This window comes from Thamnophis sirtalis, unplaced genomic scaffold, assembly GCF_051295495.1.
Source record: "Thamnophis sirtalis isolate CommonGarterSnake01/CBP01778 unplaced genomic scaffold, rThaSir2_p1.2 scaffold_3, whole genome shotgun sequence".
Classification (NCBI taxonomy): domain Eukaryota; kingdom Metazoa; phylum Chordata; class Lepidosauria; order Squamata; family Natricidae; genus Thamnophis; species Thamnophis sirtalis.
In genome coordinates, this window is record NW_028261383.1 from 4375482 (window position 1) to 4390831 (window position 15350).

The following is a 15350-nucleotide window of genomic DNA, read 5'->3' on the forward strand; positions in this document are numbered from 1 at the left end:
TTTTGGAGGAAGGAAATAAGTGAGTGCAAAATGATGGCATCCACTCCCAATTCTTTTGCTGTTGTTAGTTGCGAAGTCATGTCCAACCCATCATGACCCCATGAACAATGTTCCTCCAGGCCTTCCTGCCTCTGCAATCACCCCGAGTCCATTTAAGCTCATGCTGACTGCTTCAGTTACTCCATCCAGCCACCTCAGTCTCTGTTGTTTGTTCCTTCTTTTGCCCTCAATCATTCCCAATTCATTTTTTATTTATTTTTTATTTTTAAAAAAACAAAAACAAACATACATATAACATAAAAATATCATCAATTACATATGTGTTTAGCGTGTCGTTTGGTCACAAACGTGTGCATCACCGCTTTCAATTATGTATAAAATCAGCAAATATCAACCCAATGTACATGAATACATTTTTATCATTGTAAATCATATATTCAGTTAACTCTTATAATTCCTTCATTTTAGATATGTATTCTAAAAATTAAATTCATATGTATGCCAACTATCTGTTACATCATTATAAATCTATTTAATAACATATCTTTATAGTATCACCCACCTTATTCTGGTATTTCTTGCAGTATATATCTATAAAAGATTCACCAACATTTTATATTTGTATATTATTACTTTCAATTGTATGTAAAGTCATAAAATATCTATCAAGTGTTATATAAATACATCTTTATCATTGTGTCTCATATGTTCAACTACAATTATTATTTCTTCATTTTAAACAAAATATTCTAAATATTCAATTCATATATATATATTATAAATCTATATAATCTATATCATAGTAATTTGTCTTTATGGTACCTCCTATCACATTCTATTATTACAATTCAATATTATGATAATTGTATCCATTGATAGAACACGTCCCAGATCTTATAAAATTGTTCATCGCCTTGTTCTCTAATTTCAAATGTCAATTTACTCATTTCAGCACATTCCACTGTTTTTCGAATAACTTCCTCCTGCGTTGGTATTTTCTCATTTTTCCAATTTTTTGCAAATACAATTCTAGCTGCCGTTAAGATATTTACAATCAAATATTTCAAGTCTTTCTTGTATGTATCTAGTGTGATACCCAATAAAAAGTCTCTGCTTTAAAGTCTATGTGTTTCTGTGTCATTTTCTCCAAACACATGTGGATTTTAGTCCAATATCTTTTAGCTTCTATACAAGTCCACCACATGTGGTAATATGATCCCGGTATCTAATGACATTTCCAACAATTTTCCAATTTATTGTTGGACATACTTGCTATTCTCATTGGGGATAGATGCCACCTGTAAAATATATAAAATATATTTTTCCTTATAAGCTGTTGACATTGTCATTTTATAATTTTGAAACCACAATTTCTCCCATTTTCTAGTTCAATCCCATGTCCAAAAAATTTTCCCCAAGCTATCATAGGTTCTTTAACTTGTTCTTCTTTTAGTTTAACCTCTAGTAAATGTCCATATAGTTTTTTAATTACTTTTTCATCAGTACCTATCAAAAATTTATCTAACGTTTTATCATAAAAACCTTCCATTTTGCAGTCTTTGTCATATCTAGATTGTATTTGCACATTTGGAAACCAATTCATTTCTATTCCTTCCTGTTTCAGCTCTTGCATATATTTGAGTTTACCCTCTGCATTCAGTATTTCACCATATCTAACTGTTTGTTCCTTTTTTATTATTGGATATGAAAAAGCTTTGATAGTTGATAGCCAGACTGGTATTTTTAAGTAATATTGCTTTTTAATCTTCTCCCAATTCAATAACAAAGCCTCCCTTAGTAGTGTCTTCTAAAATAACCCCGTGTTTTGGTTCCTTTATACCATAAAAAAGCATGCCATCCCAGCAATAGGTCATGTCCTTCTAAAGTCAATAGTCTGGAATTCCTTAGTGTTATCCACTCCTTAACCCACATCAAACTTGTTGCCTGGTAATATAATTCCCAATTGGATAGGCCCATGCCTCCTCTTATTCTAGTAAGAATTCTAAAGTATTCTAAAGTAACGACTTTAATTTTATTCTTGCTTTTCCACCCTGCCAAATGAACTTTAATACTATTTTATTTAATTCATCAAAGTAATTTTTCCCTAGTCTAATTGGAATTGTCTGGAACAGACATAAAATTCTAGGTAAAATGTTCATTTTGATTGTAGAAATTCTCCCTGTCGTTGTTAATTGTAGATTTTCCCATTTCGTTAAATCAGACGCAATCTGTTGCTTAAGTTTATGATAGTTGTTCTCTCTAAGCGTGCTACTTCTTGCAGTTAAATATATCCCCAGATATTTAACCTTGTTTGTAACTTGGATCTCCAATGCTTCGGCCAGTTCTTCCTTTTGTCTCAATGATATATTCTTTGTCAAAATTTTCATTTTATCTTTTTTTTATTTTCAAGCCAGCTACTTTCCCATAGTCCTTTATTCTCTCAATCAATTTAGGTGCTGTTTCAAATGGATCCTCGAGAATAAAGACCAAGTCATCTGCAAATGTTTGTAGTTTATATTCTTCTTTTTTGATTTTCATACCTTTTATTTCTTTTTCTTCTCTATTTTTTTCTATTTAATACTTCTAACATTAAAACAAAAAGTACAGGTGATAATGGACAGCCTTGTCTTGTACTTTTCTTTATTTCAATGGAGTCCATCAATTCTCCATTTATCATTATCTTTGCTGTTTGTTTGTGATATATAGTTTGAATGGCTTGTGTTAATTTCTTGCCGAAATCTGTTCCAATTGTAAAAACATAAATTACCAATTCACGTTATCAAATGCTTTCTGGGCATCTAAGAAGATCAAAGCCACTTATTTTTCAGGGTGTGCCTCATAATACTCATAATGTATTCAGAATTATTTTCATATTATCTTTAATTTGTCTTTTTGGTAGAAACCCATTTTGGTTGGGGTGAATAAAACAATGTAAATATTTTTAAGTCTTTCTGCTAGTATCGAAACAAATACTACAATTTATAATCTGAATTCAGAAAGGAGATGGGTCTGTAGTTCAATGTTCCCTCTAATTTTTTTTCAGTGTGTGCGGAAAAGTATAGTGTTCGAGCAGCACATTTTCATGCCTGAGCACCTGAATTTTTTTTAGCCATAATTGCCATCAGAGCAGATGTTGGGAGGGGGGCAAGGAGGAAAAGGGGCCCCTCCCTCTCCCTCAGACCCCCAGGAAGGGAGGGAGGGGAGGGGGAAGGGGAGGGAAAGGAAAGGAAAAAGGAAAGGAAATGGAAAAGAAGGAAAGGAAAAAGGAAAGGAAAGGAGAAAGGAAAGGAAAAGAGAAAGGAAATAGAAAAGAAGGAAAGGAAAAAGGAAAGGAAATGGGAAAGAAGAAAGGAAAGGAAAAGAGAAAGGAAAGGGAAAAGGAAAGGAAATGGAAAAGAAGGAAAGGAAAAAGAAAAGAAGGAAAGGAAAAGAGAAAGGAAAGGAAAAAGAACAGAAGTTAGAAGAAGGACAGAAAGGAAAAGGAAAGAGTGGAAAGGATTGGAACTGCTCAAAAATCAAGTCTCAAGATCCTGTGGACCTCTTTGGCTCAGGCATTCCAATCCCACGCTGCTTCCCTCTCTCCCCAAAGCGAAGGGATCACAGAAAAAATGCTGAGCCCAGAACGGGGCTTCAGACAAGGCAATGCCTGAGAAACCCTGGATGTGCAGAGAAACGCAGGGTACAACCAGCGAATCCCGTTTTCCCAGGAACTGACAAAGCCCCAGAGGACCAATGGGAATTCTCCCTTCTGCAGCATCATCGATCTCCGGGCAGAGTCTTCCTTGATTTCACCAATCAGAAATCAGAGTTCAGAAGGGAGGGAAGGGGGATATTTTCAGTCACATTTGAAGGCATTAAAAAACAGTGCGCTGCACTTTGAAACTTGTGCACGGTGTTTTTTTGTTACCTGCGCGGCCGCTCATGCGTGCACCTTACAGGGAACGCTGCTGTAGTTCTTAATTTGTGATAGATCAGCAATCACTCCCAATTCTTTAAGTTGACCCAAAAGGATTCTGTAGTGGATGGAGTTTAAGGAGAACAACAATGGATACACCAATTCAATTCAACTCCTACCAGAAATGATCCATGTGTGTGACCATTGCAGTTTCATCCCACATCTGGGCCTGAAATCTAACTGGAAAGGGTCAATATAATCCTTTTCCTCCAAGGTCCTCTGGAGCTGCAATGCCACCATTTTTTCAACTATCTTTCCTAAAAAGGGAAAGTTGAAAACTGGACCAAAAATGCCCAGTTTGGTGGAGTCTAGTAATGGCTTCTTGAATAGGGGGGAACATCAGTACCCTCTCAGACAAGAATGAATTTGCCATCATTTGGACCCACCCACTTTTCACCTCCAGAAAGGCATTAACCAGCCAGGAGAGGCCCAGATCCCATATGCATGTAGTGGTGTTCCCCTCCTCGTTCACTTTGTCACATCCAACAGAATCAAAATATTCCCAAATAATTGAGTAAGTCTGTTTCCTGGGCATCTCCACAGGTCTTGTACCATGCATGGAGTCCAACTGTGAACAAATGTGAGTGATTTTTCCTCTAGATCTCTTGAACATTCCTCTGCATAGCCTTGGAGGTGGATCTCAGATGCACCTGTTGGAAGAAATGTCCTTCTGGGTTCAGCTCCAAGTGGGGAAAAAGACACATGCTTCAATGTTGGGTGGTGAAGAAGAGAGAGGACGAGGAAGGGGCTTGCTGGGCCTTTTATAATCTGTTCAGCCTCACTTCTCTGTTTCCTGTTCCTGTGTAAGAAATATATTCTGATTGGTTGTTAGACTCCCATGGGGCCATGCAGGGGCAACTCACTAGGCTGTGTTTTGAATCCAGATTTGGTTGAGTTCTCTGATGCCATGTGGTGAGTGGGTAAAGACTAATCATGCCTTAATCCCATCACTGAAGGGGAGAACTCTTTATTATGTAAAGGGACTGGCTTGGGCATCTTAATGGCCCATTGAGAAAGTGGGGTGGACAGGAAGCTGCAGGGACCTACTCTGTCTTCAAAACATGTTTCTTCCTTTTCACATCCAGGGAAATATAATATTCTGCCTTTTCAATATTTCCTAGGATATCTCATTTTTCTAGGAAAGGGATGGGTTTTAACTTCCTACACACCTTTGCCAAGAAGGTTTCAGGTGACCCTAGACAGGACTGTTGGGTGGCATTTAGAGGATGAAACAAGAGCGGAGAGGTATTGAAGCTTCGCCACTGTTATCGCCACAAGGTAAACCTTAATACTTCACGAAGCAGGGTGGCAAAACCTGAAGAAATATAACAAGCTCCCCTGAAATCATTGTCAGTGAAAGTGTAGCAGATCACATGTTCCACCATGCTATGAAAACTACCACAATCTCAGTTGCAAAGTTCAAACCCCATCCCTAATTCAATAAACCAATGTGGAGGAATAACAGAGAGTGTCAAAGAAAGAAAAATGAAAACTTCTATCCACTCTATAACGTTCTCCCTATTTACCCAACAATGCACTCACCAGACTGTCCCTTTCCTATCCCTTAGCCAACTCTTTTCCAAATGTTGATATTTCTAGTATAGATGGGAAATGAAATTTAACTTGAGGCACAAGCAGTTTTAACATCAGAACATCATTTAACATCAAATTAAGGTTAATATCTAATAGAAAAGAAAACCACAATAAAACTCTATTTGTATTCGTAAGCAGGGTTCAAGGATAATAGTTCCTTCCTTGGCATTAGAAGCAAGGCAATATTGGAGCTAAGAGTCATCAATTTCAGTAGTACCAAACTCCATAGTTCTTGATGACCTTACAAAGCAGTCTCTGGAGACAAGATATCACATTGAAGCATAGCAGAAATAAATTTTCTTGATGTTGAACTATTTTCCTCTGGCATCACTTACTGGACATGTCATGACATGCTTTTCTTCAGCTCTCCCTTTCCACATGGAAAAAATGTCAGGGTCCCTGGAGGATAAATTGATTCTCAGTGTAATTATCATCCTCTCAGTTATTTTGACTTCTTGAACTACTTCTCCAGTGATTGCCTTTGATGTACATATCAGACTGATGGAACATAGAACAAATCTTGCATGAGAAAATAATTAATGCCCAGCTTACATTTTGGGACAGGGAGGGGATGTACTCTTGAATGTGCTTTTTCTCCTTTCCAGGTGAAACTCAGTTTGCCTCTGCTTGGATTAAGAAACCACTGCGTAGTCTATCTTGTCAGATAGCTCTGGATTCTTTGAATTATCCTGTAGAAATGTAAAGCCGATTGATTCAGCCCCATGAATTATGGACCTTCTGCTTATGTTTCTGATGCTGCTGGTGTCTCAGCCAGTCTCTGGGAAGATTAGAATGAAGTGTATGCTGAATTTTGAGAACCAGGATGGAAAAAAGCCACAGAGCTATTACCGGCCAGGAGACCATCTTATTAGTATAGTCACCAGTACATCAACAATACCACGTATAATACTGAATTTCAACCTTGCTCCTTCTAGTCAATGTTGCTCGTAAGTCATTCAGTGCGATGAGTTCCATTCCTTCCATTTGCAGGTCTAATACTCTCATTCTTTTCTTCTGTTTTCATTTACTTCTATTTTGCGGGAGCGGACTAATTTATTGAATTGTTTGGCTTTACATAACTTCCCTCTTTTCCTTTGTTTTATGGAAGAGACTAAAATCCAAAAATGTGACAGAACACAAGGTTAAAATAAGTCCTGATTATCCTCTCCCTCTCCAATCCTGAGTTTGTCATGTGAATATTAACATTTTTAAAAAATAGTCATTCGGATTATCCTTGAAGAGTTCAAAACATAGAAGAGAATAAAGAGAAAGTTCTCTTAAAAATGATGAAAGAGCTATGGATGGGTACTCTAGAGATCCAACAGCAAGAGATAGGTGTTGTGGCAGATGAAATACTTAGATTAAATAAATGTGATATAAGGAGTTACAAGATCCCAAGGAAGAAGCATAAAAGATTTACCAACAAATCAATAAGAGTTGAAATTCTAAAAAGGGCCAGAGATGATGCACAGATATAGAGTACTTCTTAATAGGGTGGCTATCTTATTAAGAGGTAGAGAAAAGAGGTAGAAAGTAGAAACTGGGAAAATAGAACACATTATAATTACCATGTATACACAAATATTAGAAATTGAAAGATTATTTTTATATATATTTAAATAATATTAGTAGTAGTAATAAAATATATAGTAGTTTAAAATATATTGACCCAGACAATATTATGTTAAAGAAAAAATTATAAATAAAACTGTGTTTGTGTGTGTGTGTGTTGTATTTGTGCTGATAAATAAATAAAGGGAAACTAGTATAGATCTATTTCAAGATATTTAGCTCTCATCAACTTGCCATACCCTTACTGTGATTAGAACCTGTGCTGTGTTGCATTTTAGGGTTAGGGTCTAATCCCAGTAAGGGTATGGCAAGTTGATGAGAGCTAAATATCTTGAAATAGATCTATACTAGTCTCCCTTTATTTATTTATCAGCACAAATACAACACAAATGTAACAAAGGCAACAGTAAAAATATTGGGTTTCTGTCTGGATGGTCTCTTGTGACGAGCCGATGGACAGAGAGTGGAAGTAGTGGCTTCCTCCCATATTTGGGCATACCAGGGGTTGTGACTTTAAATAGATGTATGTATGTATGTGTGTGTGTGTGTGTGTGTGTGTGTGTGTGTGTATGTGTGTGTATGTGTATATATGTATGTGTATATATGTATGTGTGTGTGTGTATGTATATTTTTTTAAAACACACACACACACACACACACACACACACACACACACACACACACACACACACACACACACACACACATATATATATATATATATATATATATATATATATATATATATATATATATATATATATATATATATATATATCATTAATTTGTTGTAGTAATATAATCATTAAATTGTTGTAGTTGCCTCTACCCAGCGCATTTTGATATTCAATGATCATCATAAAAATAGAAATTGAGTTGATTTAGGGTTATTTAATACTGAAGAGGCTTTTGGGTAGAAAGAGGAATAAATTTTAAAAAATGATGATGATAATGAGGACAATAATGATGATTTGAAATTGTTTTACAGTAATCAATCTCCATCAAGAGTCCAACGCTTCATTTTTGCCATTCAAGAGGTCAACAAGAATTCTCAGCTCTTGCACAATTTCACACTTGGCTACAACATCCATGACAACTACTCTAGCACCTTTGGCACATCAGATGCATTGCTGGACATGCTCTCTACTGGAGAAGCCAATGTTCCCAACTACAGCTGTGGAAAGAAGGACAACATTTTGGCTCTTGTTGATGGAGCTCTTGATAACATCTCCATCCAGATGTCAACATTAGGAGGCATCTACAAAGTTCCACAGGTTTGTTTGTGCATTTATCTGATAAAGTCCCTGGGATGATGGTGGTATTCTGTCTCACCAACCCCATTCCTTTGGGGTGAGTCTTCTGCTGCACATTTGTGAATGAAAGAAGAGATTCTGTGCCCAATCAAAGTGTCTCCTGTGCAAAAGCAAGTTGCAGCAATTATGGGAAGCTCAAATATTGTATATGACCTTAGCCAAAATAATGATATTTTCAATGGTGAACAAATTCCATATTCAAGAAAATCTTACCTACGATTGATAAAAAATTATATGTCTTATGTTAACCATGTTATTTAAAAAGTTGCAAGCATATTAGCCAACATGCTGGTTAATATGCTAACGGGGGGTGGGTGGGTGGGTTCTATAGATGTATTGATTTCCACAACATAATATTAGCTGCCATATTTATATTGAGTGGAAGATGATAACAGTAGTTCTTCTATATAAAAAAGGGAACAAAAAAGGAAGCCTATTAGCTGATTGGAAGATTTAATTCAGTCCCTTATAAAGAATTTACTTTTATTTAGGGAGCTGCAGAGATATTTGAAGTCTCCATCTAGCATATACATCAACTAAACATGGCTCCCAAGGAAGCCATTTAATCTTGAGAAATGCTAAATGCTTCTTTGTCCGCTACACAACACATCTGGATAGATATGAATACTAACTTGTTATTGAGTAATACAACCAAGACATAGATTATAAAAGTGAAAAATCTCTACTTTCAGACATTTAGGTGAGAAGGGCTTATATGTTGATTTCAACATTTTTTTTTTTGTTAGTTGCGCAGTCGTGTCTGACCCATTGCGACACCATGGACAACATTCCTCCAGACCTTCCTGTTCTCTACCATCCCATGAGGTCCATTTAAGTTCACGCCTACTGCTCCATCCAGCCACTCATTCTCTGTTGTCCCATTCTTCTTTTGCCCTCAATGGTTCCCAGCATTAGGCTCTCCTCCAGTGAGTCCTTCCTTCTCATTAGGTGGCCAAAATATTTGAGTTTCATCTTCATAATCCGGCTTTCTAAAGAGCAGTCAGGGTTGATCTCTTCTAGGACTGACTGGTTTGATGCTCTTGCAGTCCAAGGGACTTGTAGGAGTCTTCTCCAGCACCATAATTCAAAGGCCTCAATTATTTGGTGCTCAGCCATTCTTATGGTGCGACTTTCACAGCCATACATTGCAACTGGGAAAACCATAGCCTTGTCTATATTCTCTTTTCTTGGCAGGGTGATGTCTTATGTCAGCCCAATAAAGAAAGAAAAAAAGTTACTCTGAAACTAACTTGTGGTCTAGTATGTTCTAGCAGCTTAAGTTGTCTCTCAGCCCTGAAAATGCAATCCACATACTGACTGACCTTACTGATATTCATGTGATCTGTGTGGGGAGAGGGAGGGGGATGAAGAACATTCATTCTTCACTCAGTTCATTCCAATCTTCCCAAAGGAAGAGTTCCTTTTCCTTAAAAGCTGCAGCTAGCTTAAAAAATAAAGTAGCACAAAAGATAATTGAAGACTATTTGAACATCAATTGTACCAGAAAGAAAGAGAGATCAGTATGGCACATCAGACATTAAACCAACAACCTATTCGGATCCTCATATTAAACCACATATTAAAATTGCATATAACATGATTAAACATATGAACATAACAATTCAATTGAGATCTCCATATCTGGGTCATATTGTTGTACAGTGTGTGAGTGATTCAGGAATATGATTAGCATTCTTTATTCTTATTATTTCTTATTTACTTTCTATTTTTTATTCCAACTCTATGTAGAATATCTATTTCTCTTGGTGTTATGTGTTTTACATACTCTACCTTGATATACTGTGATGACTAATACAACTAAAATAATTTTAATAAGTTCCTGAAAACCAATCTGGATTTACTAAAAGCTAGTATTTTTATTTCATATGAACCAAAATCTATGGCAACATTCTTAATTATTATTATTTTTCAGATCAGTTATGGGATTGTTCCAGTAGCTCTGAGTGATAAAAGTCGTTTCCCCTTTTTCTACCGGATGCTTCCCAAAGAAGGAGTCCAGTATCCAGGAATCGTTCAACTGCTCCTGCATTTCAGATGGATCTTGATTGCTGTCTTTCCTCCAGACACAGAGGAGGGAGAGAATTTTATGAGGAGTTTGATTCCTGCCCTTGTCAGGAATGGCATTTGTGTTGTTTTATCACACCAAATCTCAGTGAATAGACCTATGGCACCCTTTAGGGATGCCCTCTCTAAATGGAGACAAGTCAATGTTTTTGTTCATTTCATAGAATATTTTTCCCTTATGAACAGATTTCGCCATATCCATTTTGCACTTGAAGGTTTGCCAGGACCAATTGAAGGGAAAGTCTGGATCATGGCAGTCTTGGGGGAATTGAAAATGAGAAGGCACACATTTTTCAGATACATGCATAGTATTTGGAGCTTTGTCTTTCAGAGGAGAAAAAGGCCAAATGATGACACGTTTCAAGCCAGTTTCTTTGTGGATCCCCAATTTGAAAATCATTCTTTTCGCTGTTCTTTTTCCAAGCACATCTTTTCTGTCAAAGGCCGAACAAGATGTTCCCAGAAAGCACCACTGGAGACCCAAGAGAAAAAGAACAGACGACAGGTTCCAAACAAACATCATTGTTACACTCTTATTAAGACTCTGGTCCACACCTTAAATGTTGCATATTCCTCCAGATCCAGGAGCAGAAGAAAGGTGGACAAAGACAGTTTGGGGTCTCTGAGGCTGCAGCCATGGCAGGTAGGGATTAGGTCCCAATGCAAGCCATCAAAAGTAGGGGTGTTTTTTAGAAAGAATCCAAAAGAAAAGGAGCAGAACCTTCTCAACTTCATTTGCTACATAACCCAACAAGACTGGCCAATCTAAACACCCAGGGCATAATGTTCCAAAGAGTGAGCAACACGATTGATATAATTTAATATTTAACCCTGCCAATTTTAAAAAGAATGTGGGCATGTATATTAGGTTTGCGGTTAGCACATAGAATTTTATATTCATAAATTAGAAAGAAACCCTGGGACCACATAGATCAACCCCTCCTTCTCTACAGAAATCCCAGTTAAAGCTTTTCTTACTGATAGCTGCTTAACAGCTGAGGTGGCACAGTGGTTAGAGTGCAGTCCTGCAAAAGTTAATAGATAAATTGTGTTTGACCAATATATTTTTGATTTGATCTAAAAAATTTCCTACAGTTTACAAAATTTGTCAATGTTTTGTTGGCACATATTTTTTAATATATGATTGACACATTTCGTAGAACCTTTTTCACTTTTGAAGATAGCTGAGACAGTTGTGCTTCCAGCTAAGATTATTTGCATGCTAGACAAGCATAAAAGAAAATTTTAAATGTAAAAAAAACAACACATGGGATAAGAAAAGAAGGTTTCTGCTTCTAAAATTCCTGGATGTTTCAATTTTAGTTCCATCGCTTTCTGAAGAAGAATGAATTTTGCAATTTTTCCCAGGAGAAACTGTACTTGAACCAAAATGGAGATGTAGTGGGAGATCTCAACCTCATGGGCTTAGTGTTTCTCTCCAAAGAGGATCCCATCCAAGAGCAACTGGGGATTTTTGAAAGACAGAGACTTATTATCAACCAAACTGTGCTTTTTCATTTAAAGTTGCTCAACAAGGTGGGAGAAATATTGGTGTCCTTTCTCTGTTTTCAAAAAAAACCTTTAGGACTCAATTGACTTGAGCTAAACCTAGTCATCAAAATAAATGAGTTTTAGTGAAAATTGAATGTGAGGAATAGAAATTAACACTTTTGTTAGACTTCTTGGGAGGTTTTAGTCCTATTTTTCAGATGTTATAAGTTGGAATACTGTTTTAAGCAATTCAGCCATGTCCAACATGGGATGCTAATGATTATTCATTGGAAGGCAGATTATGATCCCTTTGTAATCTGGTACCTTCATAAAACTGGTGCAGGAGACCATGGAATGTGTTGCTGATAGCCTCAAGTTTTGAACTGAAGCATTGAAACATAATTTTGACCCATAGAAAGGTCCTTCCTGATATTTGAAGTAATGCGGGACAATTTGAAAGGAATTGCTCCGTAGATCTGGCCTTTGGCTTATAAAAGGGCACATAATCTGGAATGAACTTGTTTGTCTTGATTGTTTGCTACTTAAAGTAATCTGAGCAAAATGGTGGCTCCAAATTTAATGAATATTAAATACTGGCCTGAGTCCATGCCACTTGGTGTCACTTAATTGTACTACTTGGACAGAAAGGACTTTTTTTGGAAACTTAGTTGAGACTTAGAACTGTGGTGACACAGTGGTTAGAATGCAGTTTTGCAGGCTGTCTCTGCCCACTGCCAGAAGTTTGATCCTGACCACCCCAAGGTTGACTAAGCCTTCCAAGTCTAAGTCCTATTGTCATCTCATTCCAACAGAGGACTCATACTCAGCTACCATTTGCTGCAGGAAAAGATGTTTGATTTCACCTATTTGAGAGATACATTCCCATGATCTCACCTCTACCTCATCTCAGTAAAGTTCTAGAAATTAGGCAGTCAGTTCTACTGCATGGTGGCCATATGAATTGAACAGATAAATATACACAGAAACGCATCTTCTTTAAAGTGGATATCCCTAATTTTAGAAGAATTTCTCCTGTGTATCTTAAGTGGGAGACTTCTTTGAGTACTTTCAAAAGGAAGCAGTTTTGCAATCCTTTATGTAGTCCATAAGAAAACTTTCCAGGTCCTACTGGTCAAAGGTTTCTTTCTCCATCAATTTTTTAAATTATTTTTTTAGTCAAACTCAAGGGCTACTCTTGAAACAGCGGATAGGCCTGCAGTGCCTCTGCCAGTGAAATCGGAGCTCAGGAGATCCATGAGTGGTGCTCCAAAGTTCTGTTTTTGCTGGAAGAGGATTGCAGGAGGTTGTCACAGCCTGAAACAGGGCTCAGGAGCCCATTTTCGTTGGCATAGCTATCGGACCACCACAGGCGTCCCTGACATGAATGATATTGAGCTGGCAATGCCCACCCTGGCCCATTGAGTTCAAACACCACCTTGATGCAGCCCTCAATGAAATTGACTTTGATGCCTCTGATCTAGTAGAATAAAATAGTAGTAGATTTTTTTAAAGAAATATCTAATATTTTTTCTGCTTAGTCTCTGCCTCAGTCCAAATGTGTGGAAAACTGTCATCCTGGATTTTTCAAGCGGGCGAGAGAAGGAGAACCAGTTTGTTGCTATGACTGCATTCCTTGTCCAGAAGAAACCATCTCCACTCAGGAAGGTGGGTGACACCTGATGAAAGGGGAAGCTTTGTGGATTCATCCAGAGTATTTCAGTCAATATGGATGTAAACCGAAAGATCTAAGCATAAATATTTTGCTGTTCTTCTTTATTTCCATCATGCCAACATGCCAATTTCTTACATAATGGGACAAATTTTTTTTAACAAAAAAGGTCCCAAAGGGTGTTTTTTCCTCGCTTCAGATTACTCTGTGTGCAGCTTGACCTGCAGCTACACCCACATCCTCCAATAAAACAGATTGTGTGCGTAGATCTGGGTTCTTTATTAAAAGAACAGGATAGTGAAATTGGGGGAAAAAATAGAAATACATACAATGAGAACCCAAATACACAATAAGCAGTGCTGAGTTGCTGGTGAGCATAACAATTAACAAATATGGATAAACCAGAGGTTTTATTCAGCAGCTTCTGTCTAGTTCTGGTGAACCAGTAGCAGAAATATTGAATAGTTTGGACAACCAGTAAATGCCACTTCTGATTGGCCCCGCCCCCATCTATTCTCTGCCTCATGAGTCCCAGCTGATCAGGAGCAAATGGGGATTTTGCAGTATCCTTCGCCTGCCACACCCACCAAGCCATTCAAATTTTTTGAATCCCACCACTGAGATAAATCTAAATCTCACCAGCAATGCTGTCTGTATGGGATGTGGATTTTTGTCCTCATATGAACGTGTGCCATGGATTAGGCTTCTTCTTTCCTCTGAATACTAAAGAAAATGGAGTCTGGCTTCCCAGAATGCCCTTGTTTTTGGAGTGAGGGTTGATGAATAGATGATCTTTAAAGGATAGGTAAGCTTCCAAACAATACAGATTGATATTTAGCCCCAGCCACTAGATGGGGCCAGAGAACAACAACAGTATATACACCAATTATAAACTGGGGACATGGCAAAGGGTGAAATAGAAAGAGTTAGACCAACATGGCAGATTGGGAGAGGTTACCTCTGCCAGAAGAAATATATCTCCTACTTGGAAGCATTCTTCAGTGTTTGCCTTTATCAGGAATATCTGAATTCTCTCAAACTTGAAATTATATCAGTTTAACGGCTTTTTCCAATCCAAACCAACTTTATAGAATAGTATTATATATTGGCCAAGTGTGATTGGACACACAAGGGATTTGGTTTTGGTGCATATACTCTCAGTGTAAAGAAAAATAAAATATATTCATCAAGAATCACAAGATGCAACACATAGTCATAGGTTAATAACAGGTTACATAGGTTACTAATTAGCAATCAAATCACAGTAGGAAATGAATAAAACTGTATAAATTGTAAAGATAGAAGCAACATGGGAAGCGATAGGTAGTAGGAAGGATGAGAAGAATAATAGTAATACAATTAATAGAATACAGAATCATACAAATTAATAGATCAATCGGTCAATCAGTCAATCAATCATTATTAAGTTCATAGAGCCACATAATGTTATTATTATGTTCACATAAACGGAAAGTTATAAATGTGCTTTTTCAGGAGGCAATTGGACTTTCTTGTTTTTTTCTTTGAAGACATTTCACTTCTCATCCAAGAAGCTTCTTCAGCTCTGACAGGATGGTGAGGAATGGAGGGATTTATATTCCTTGCAGGCAGCTGGTAATGAGACTGTAGCGTCTGAGTTGGTAGAGAGTCTGTAGAGACTGAAAATCTCTAC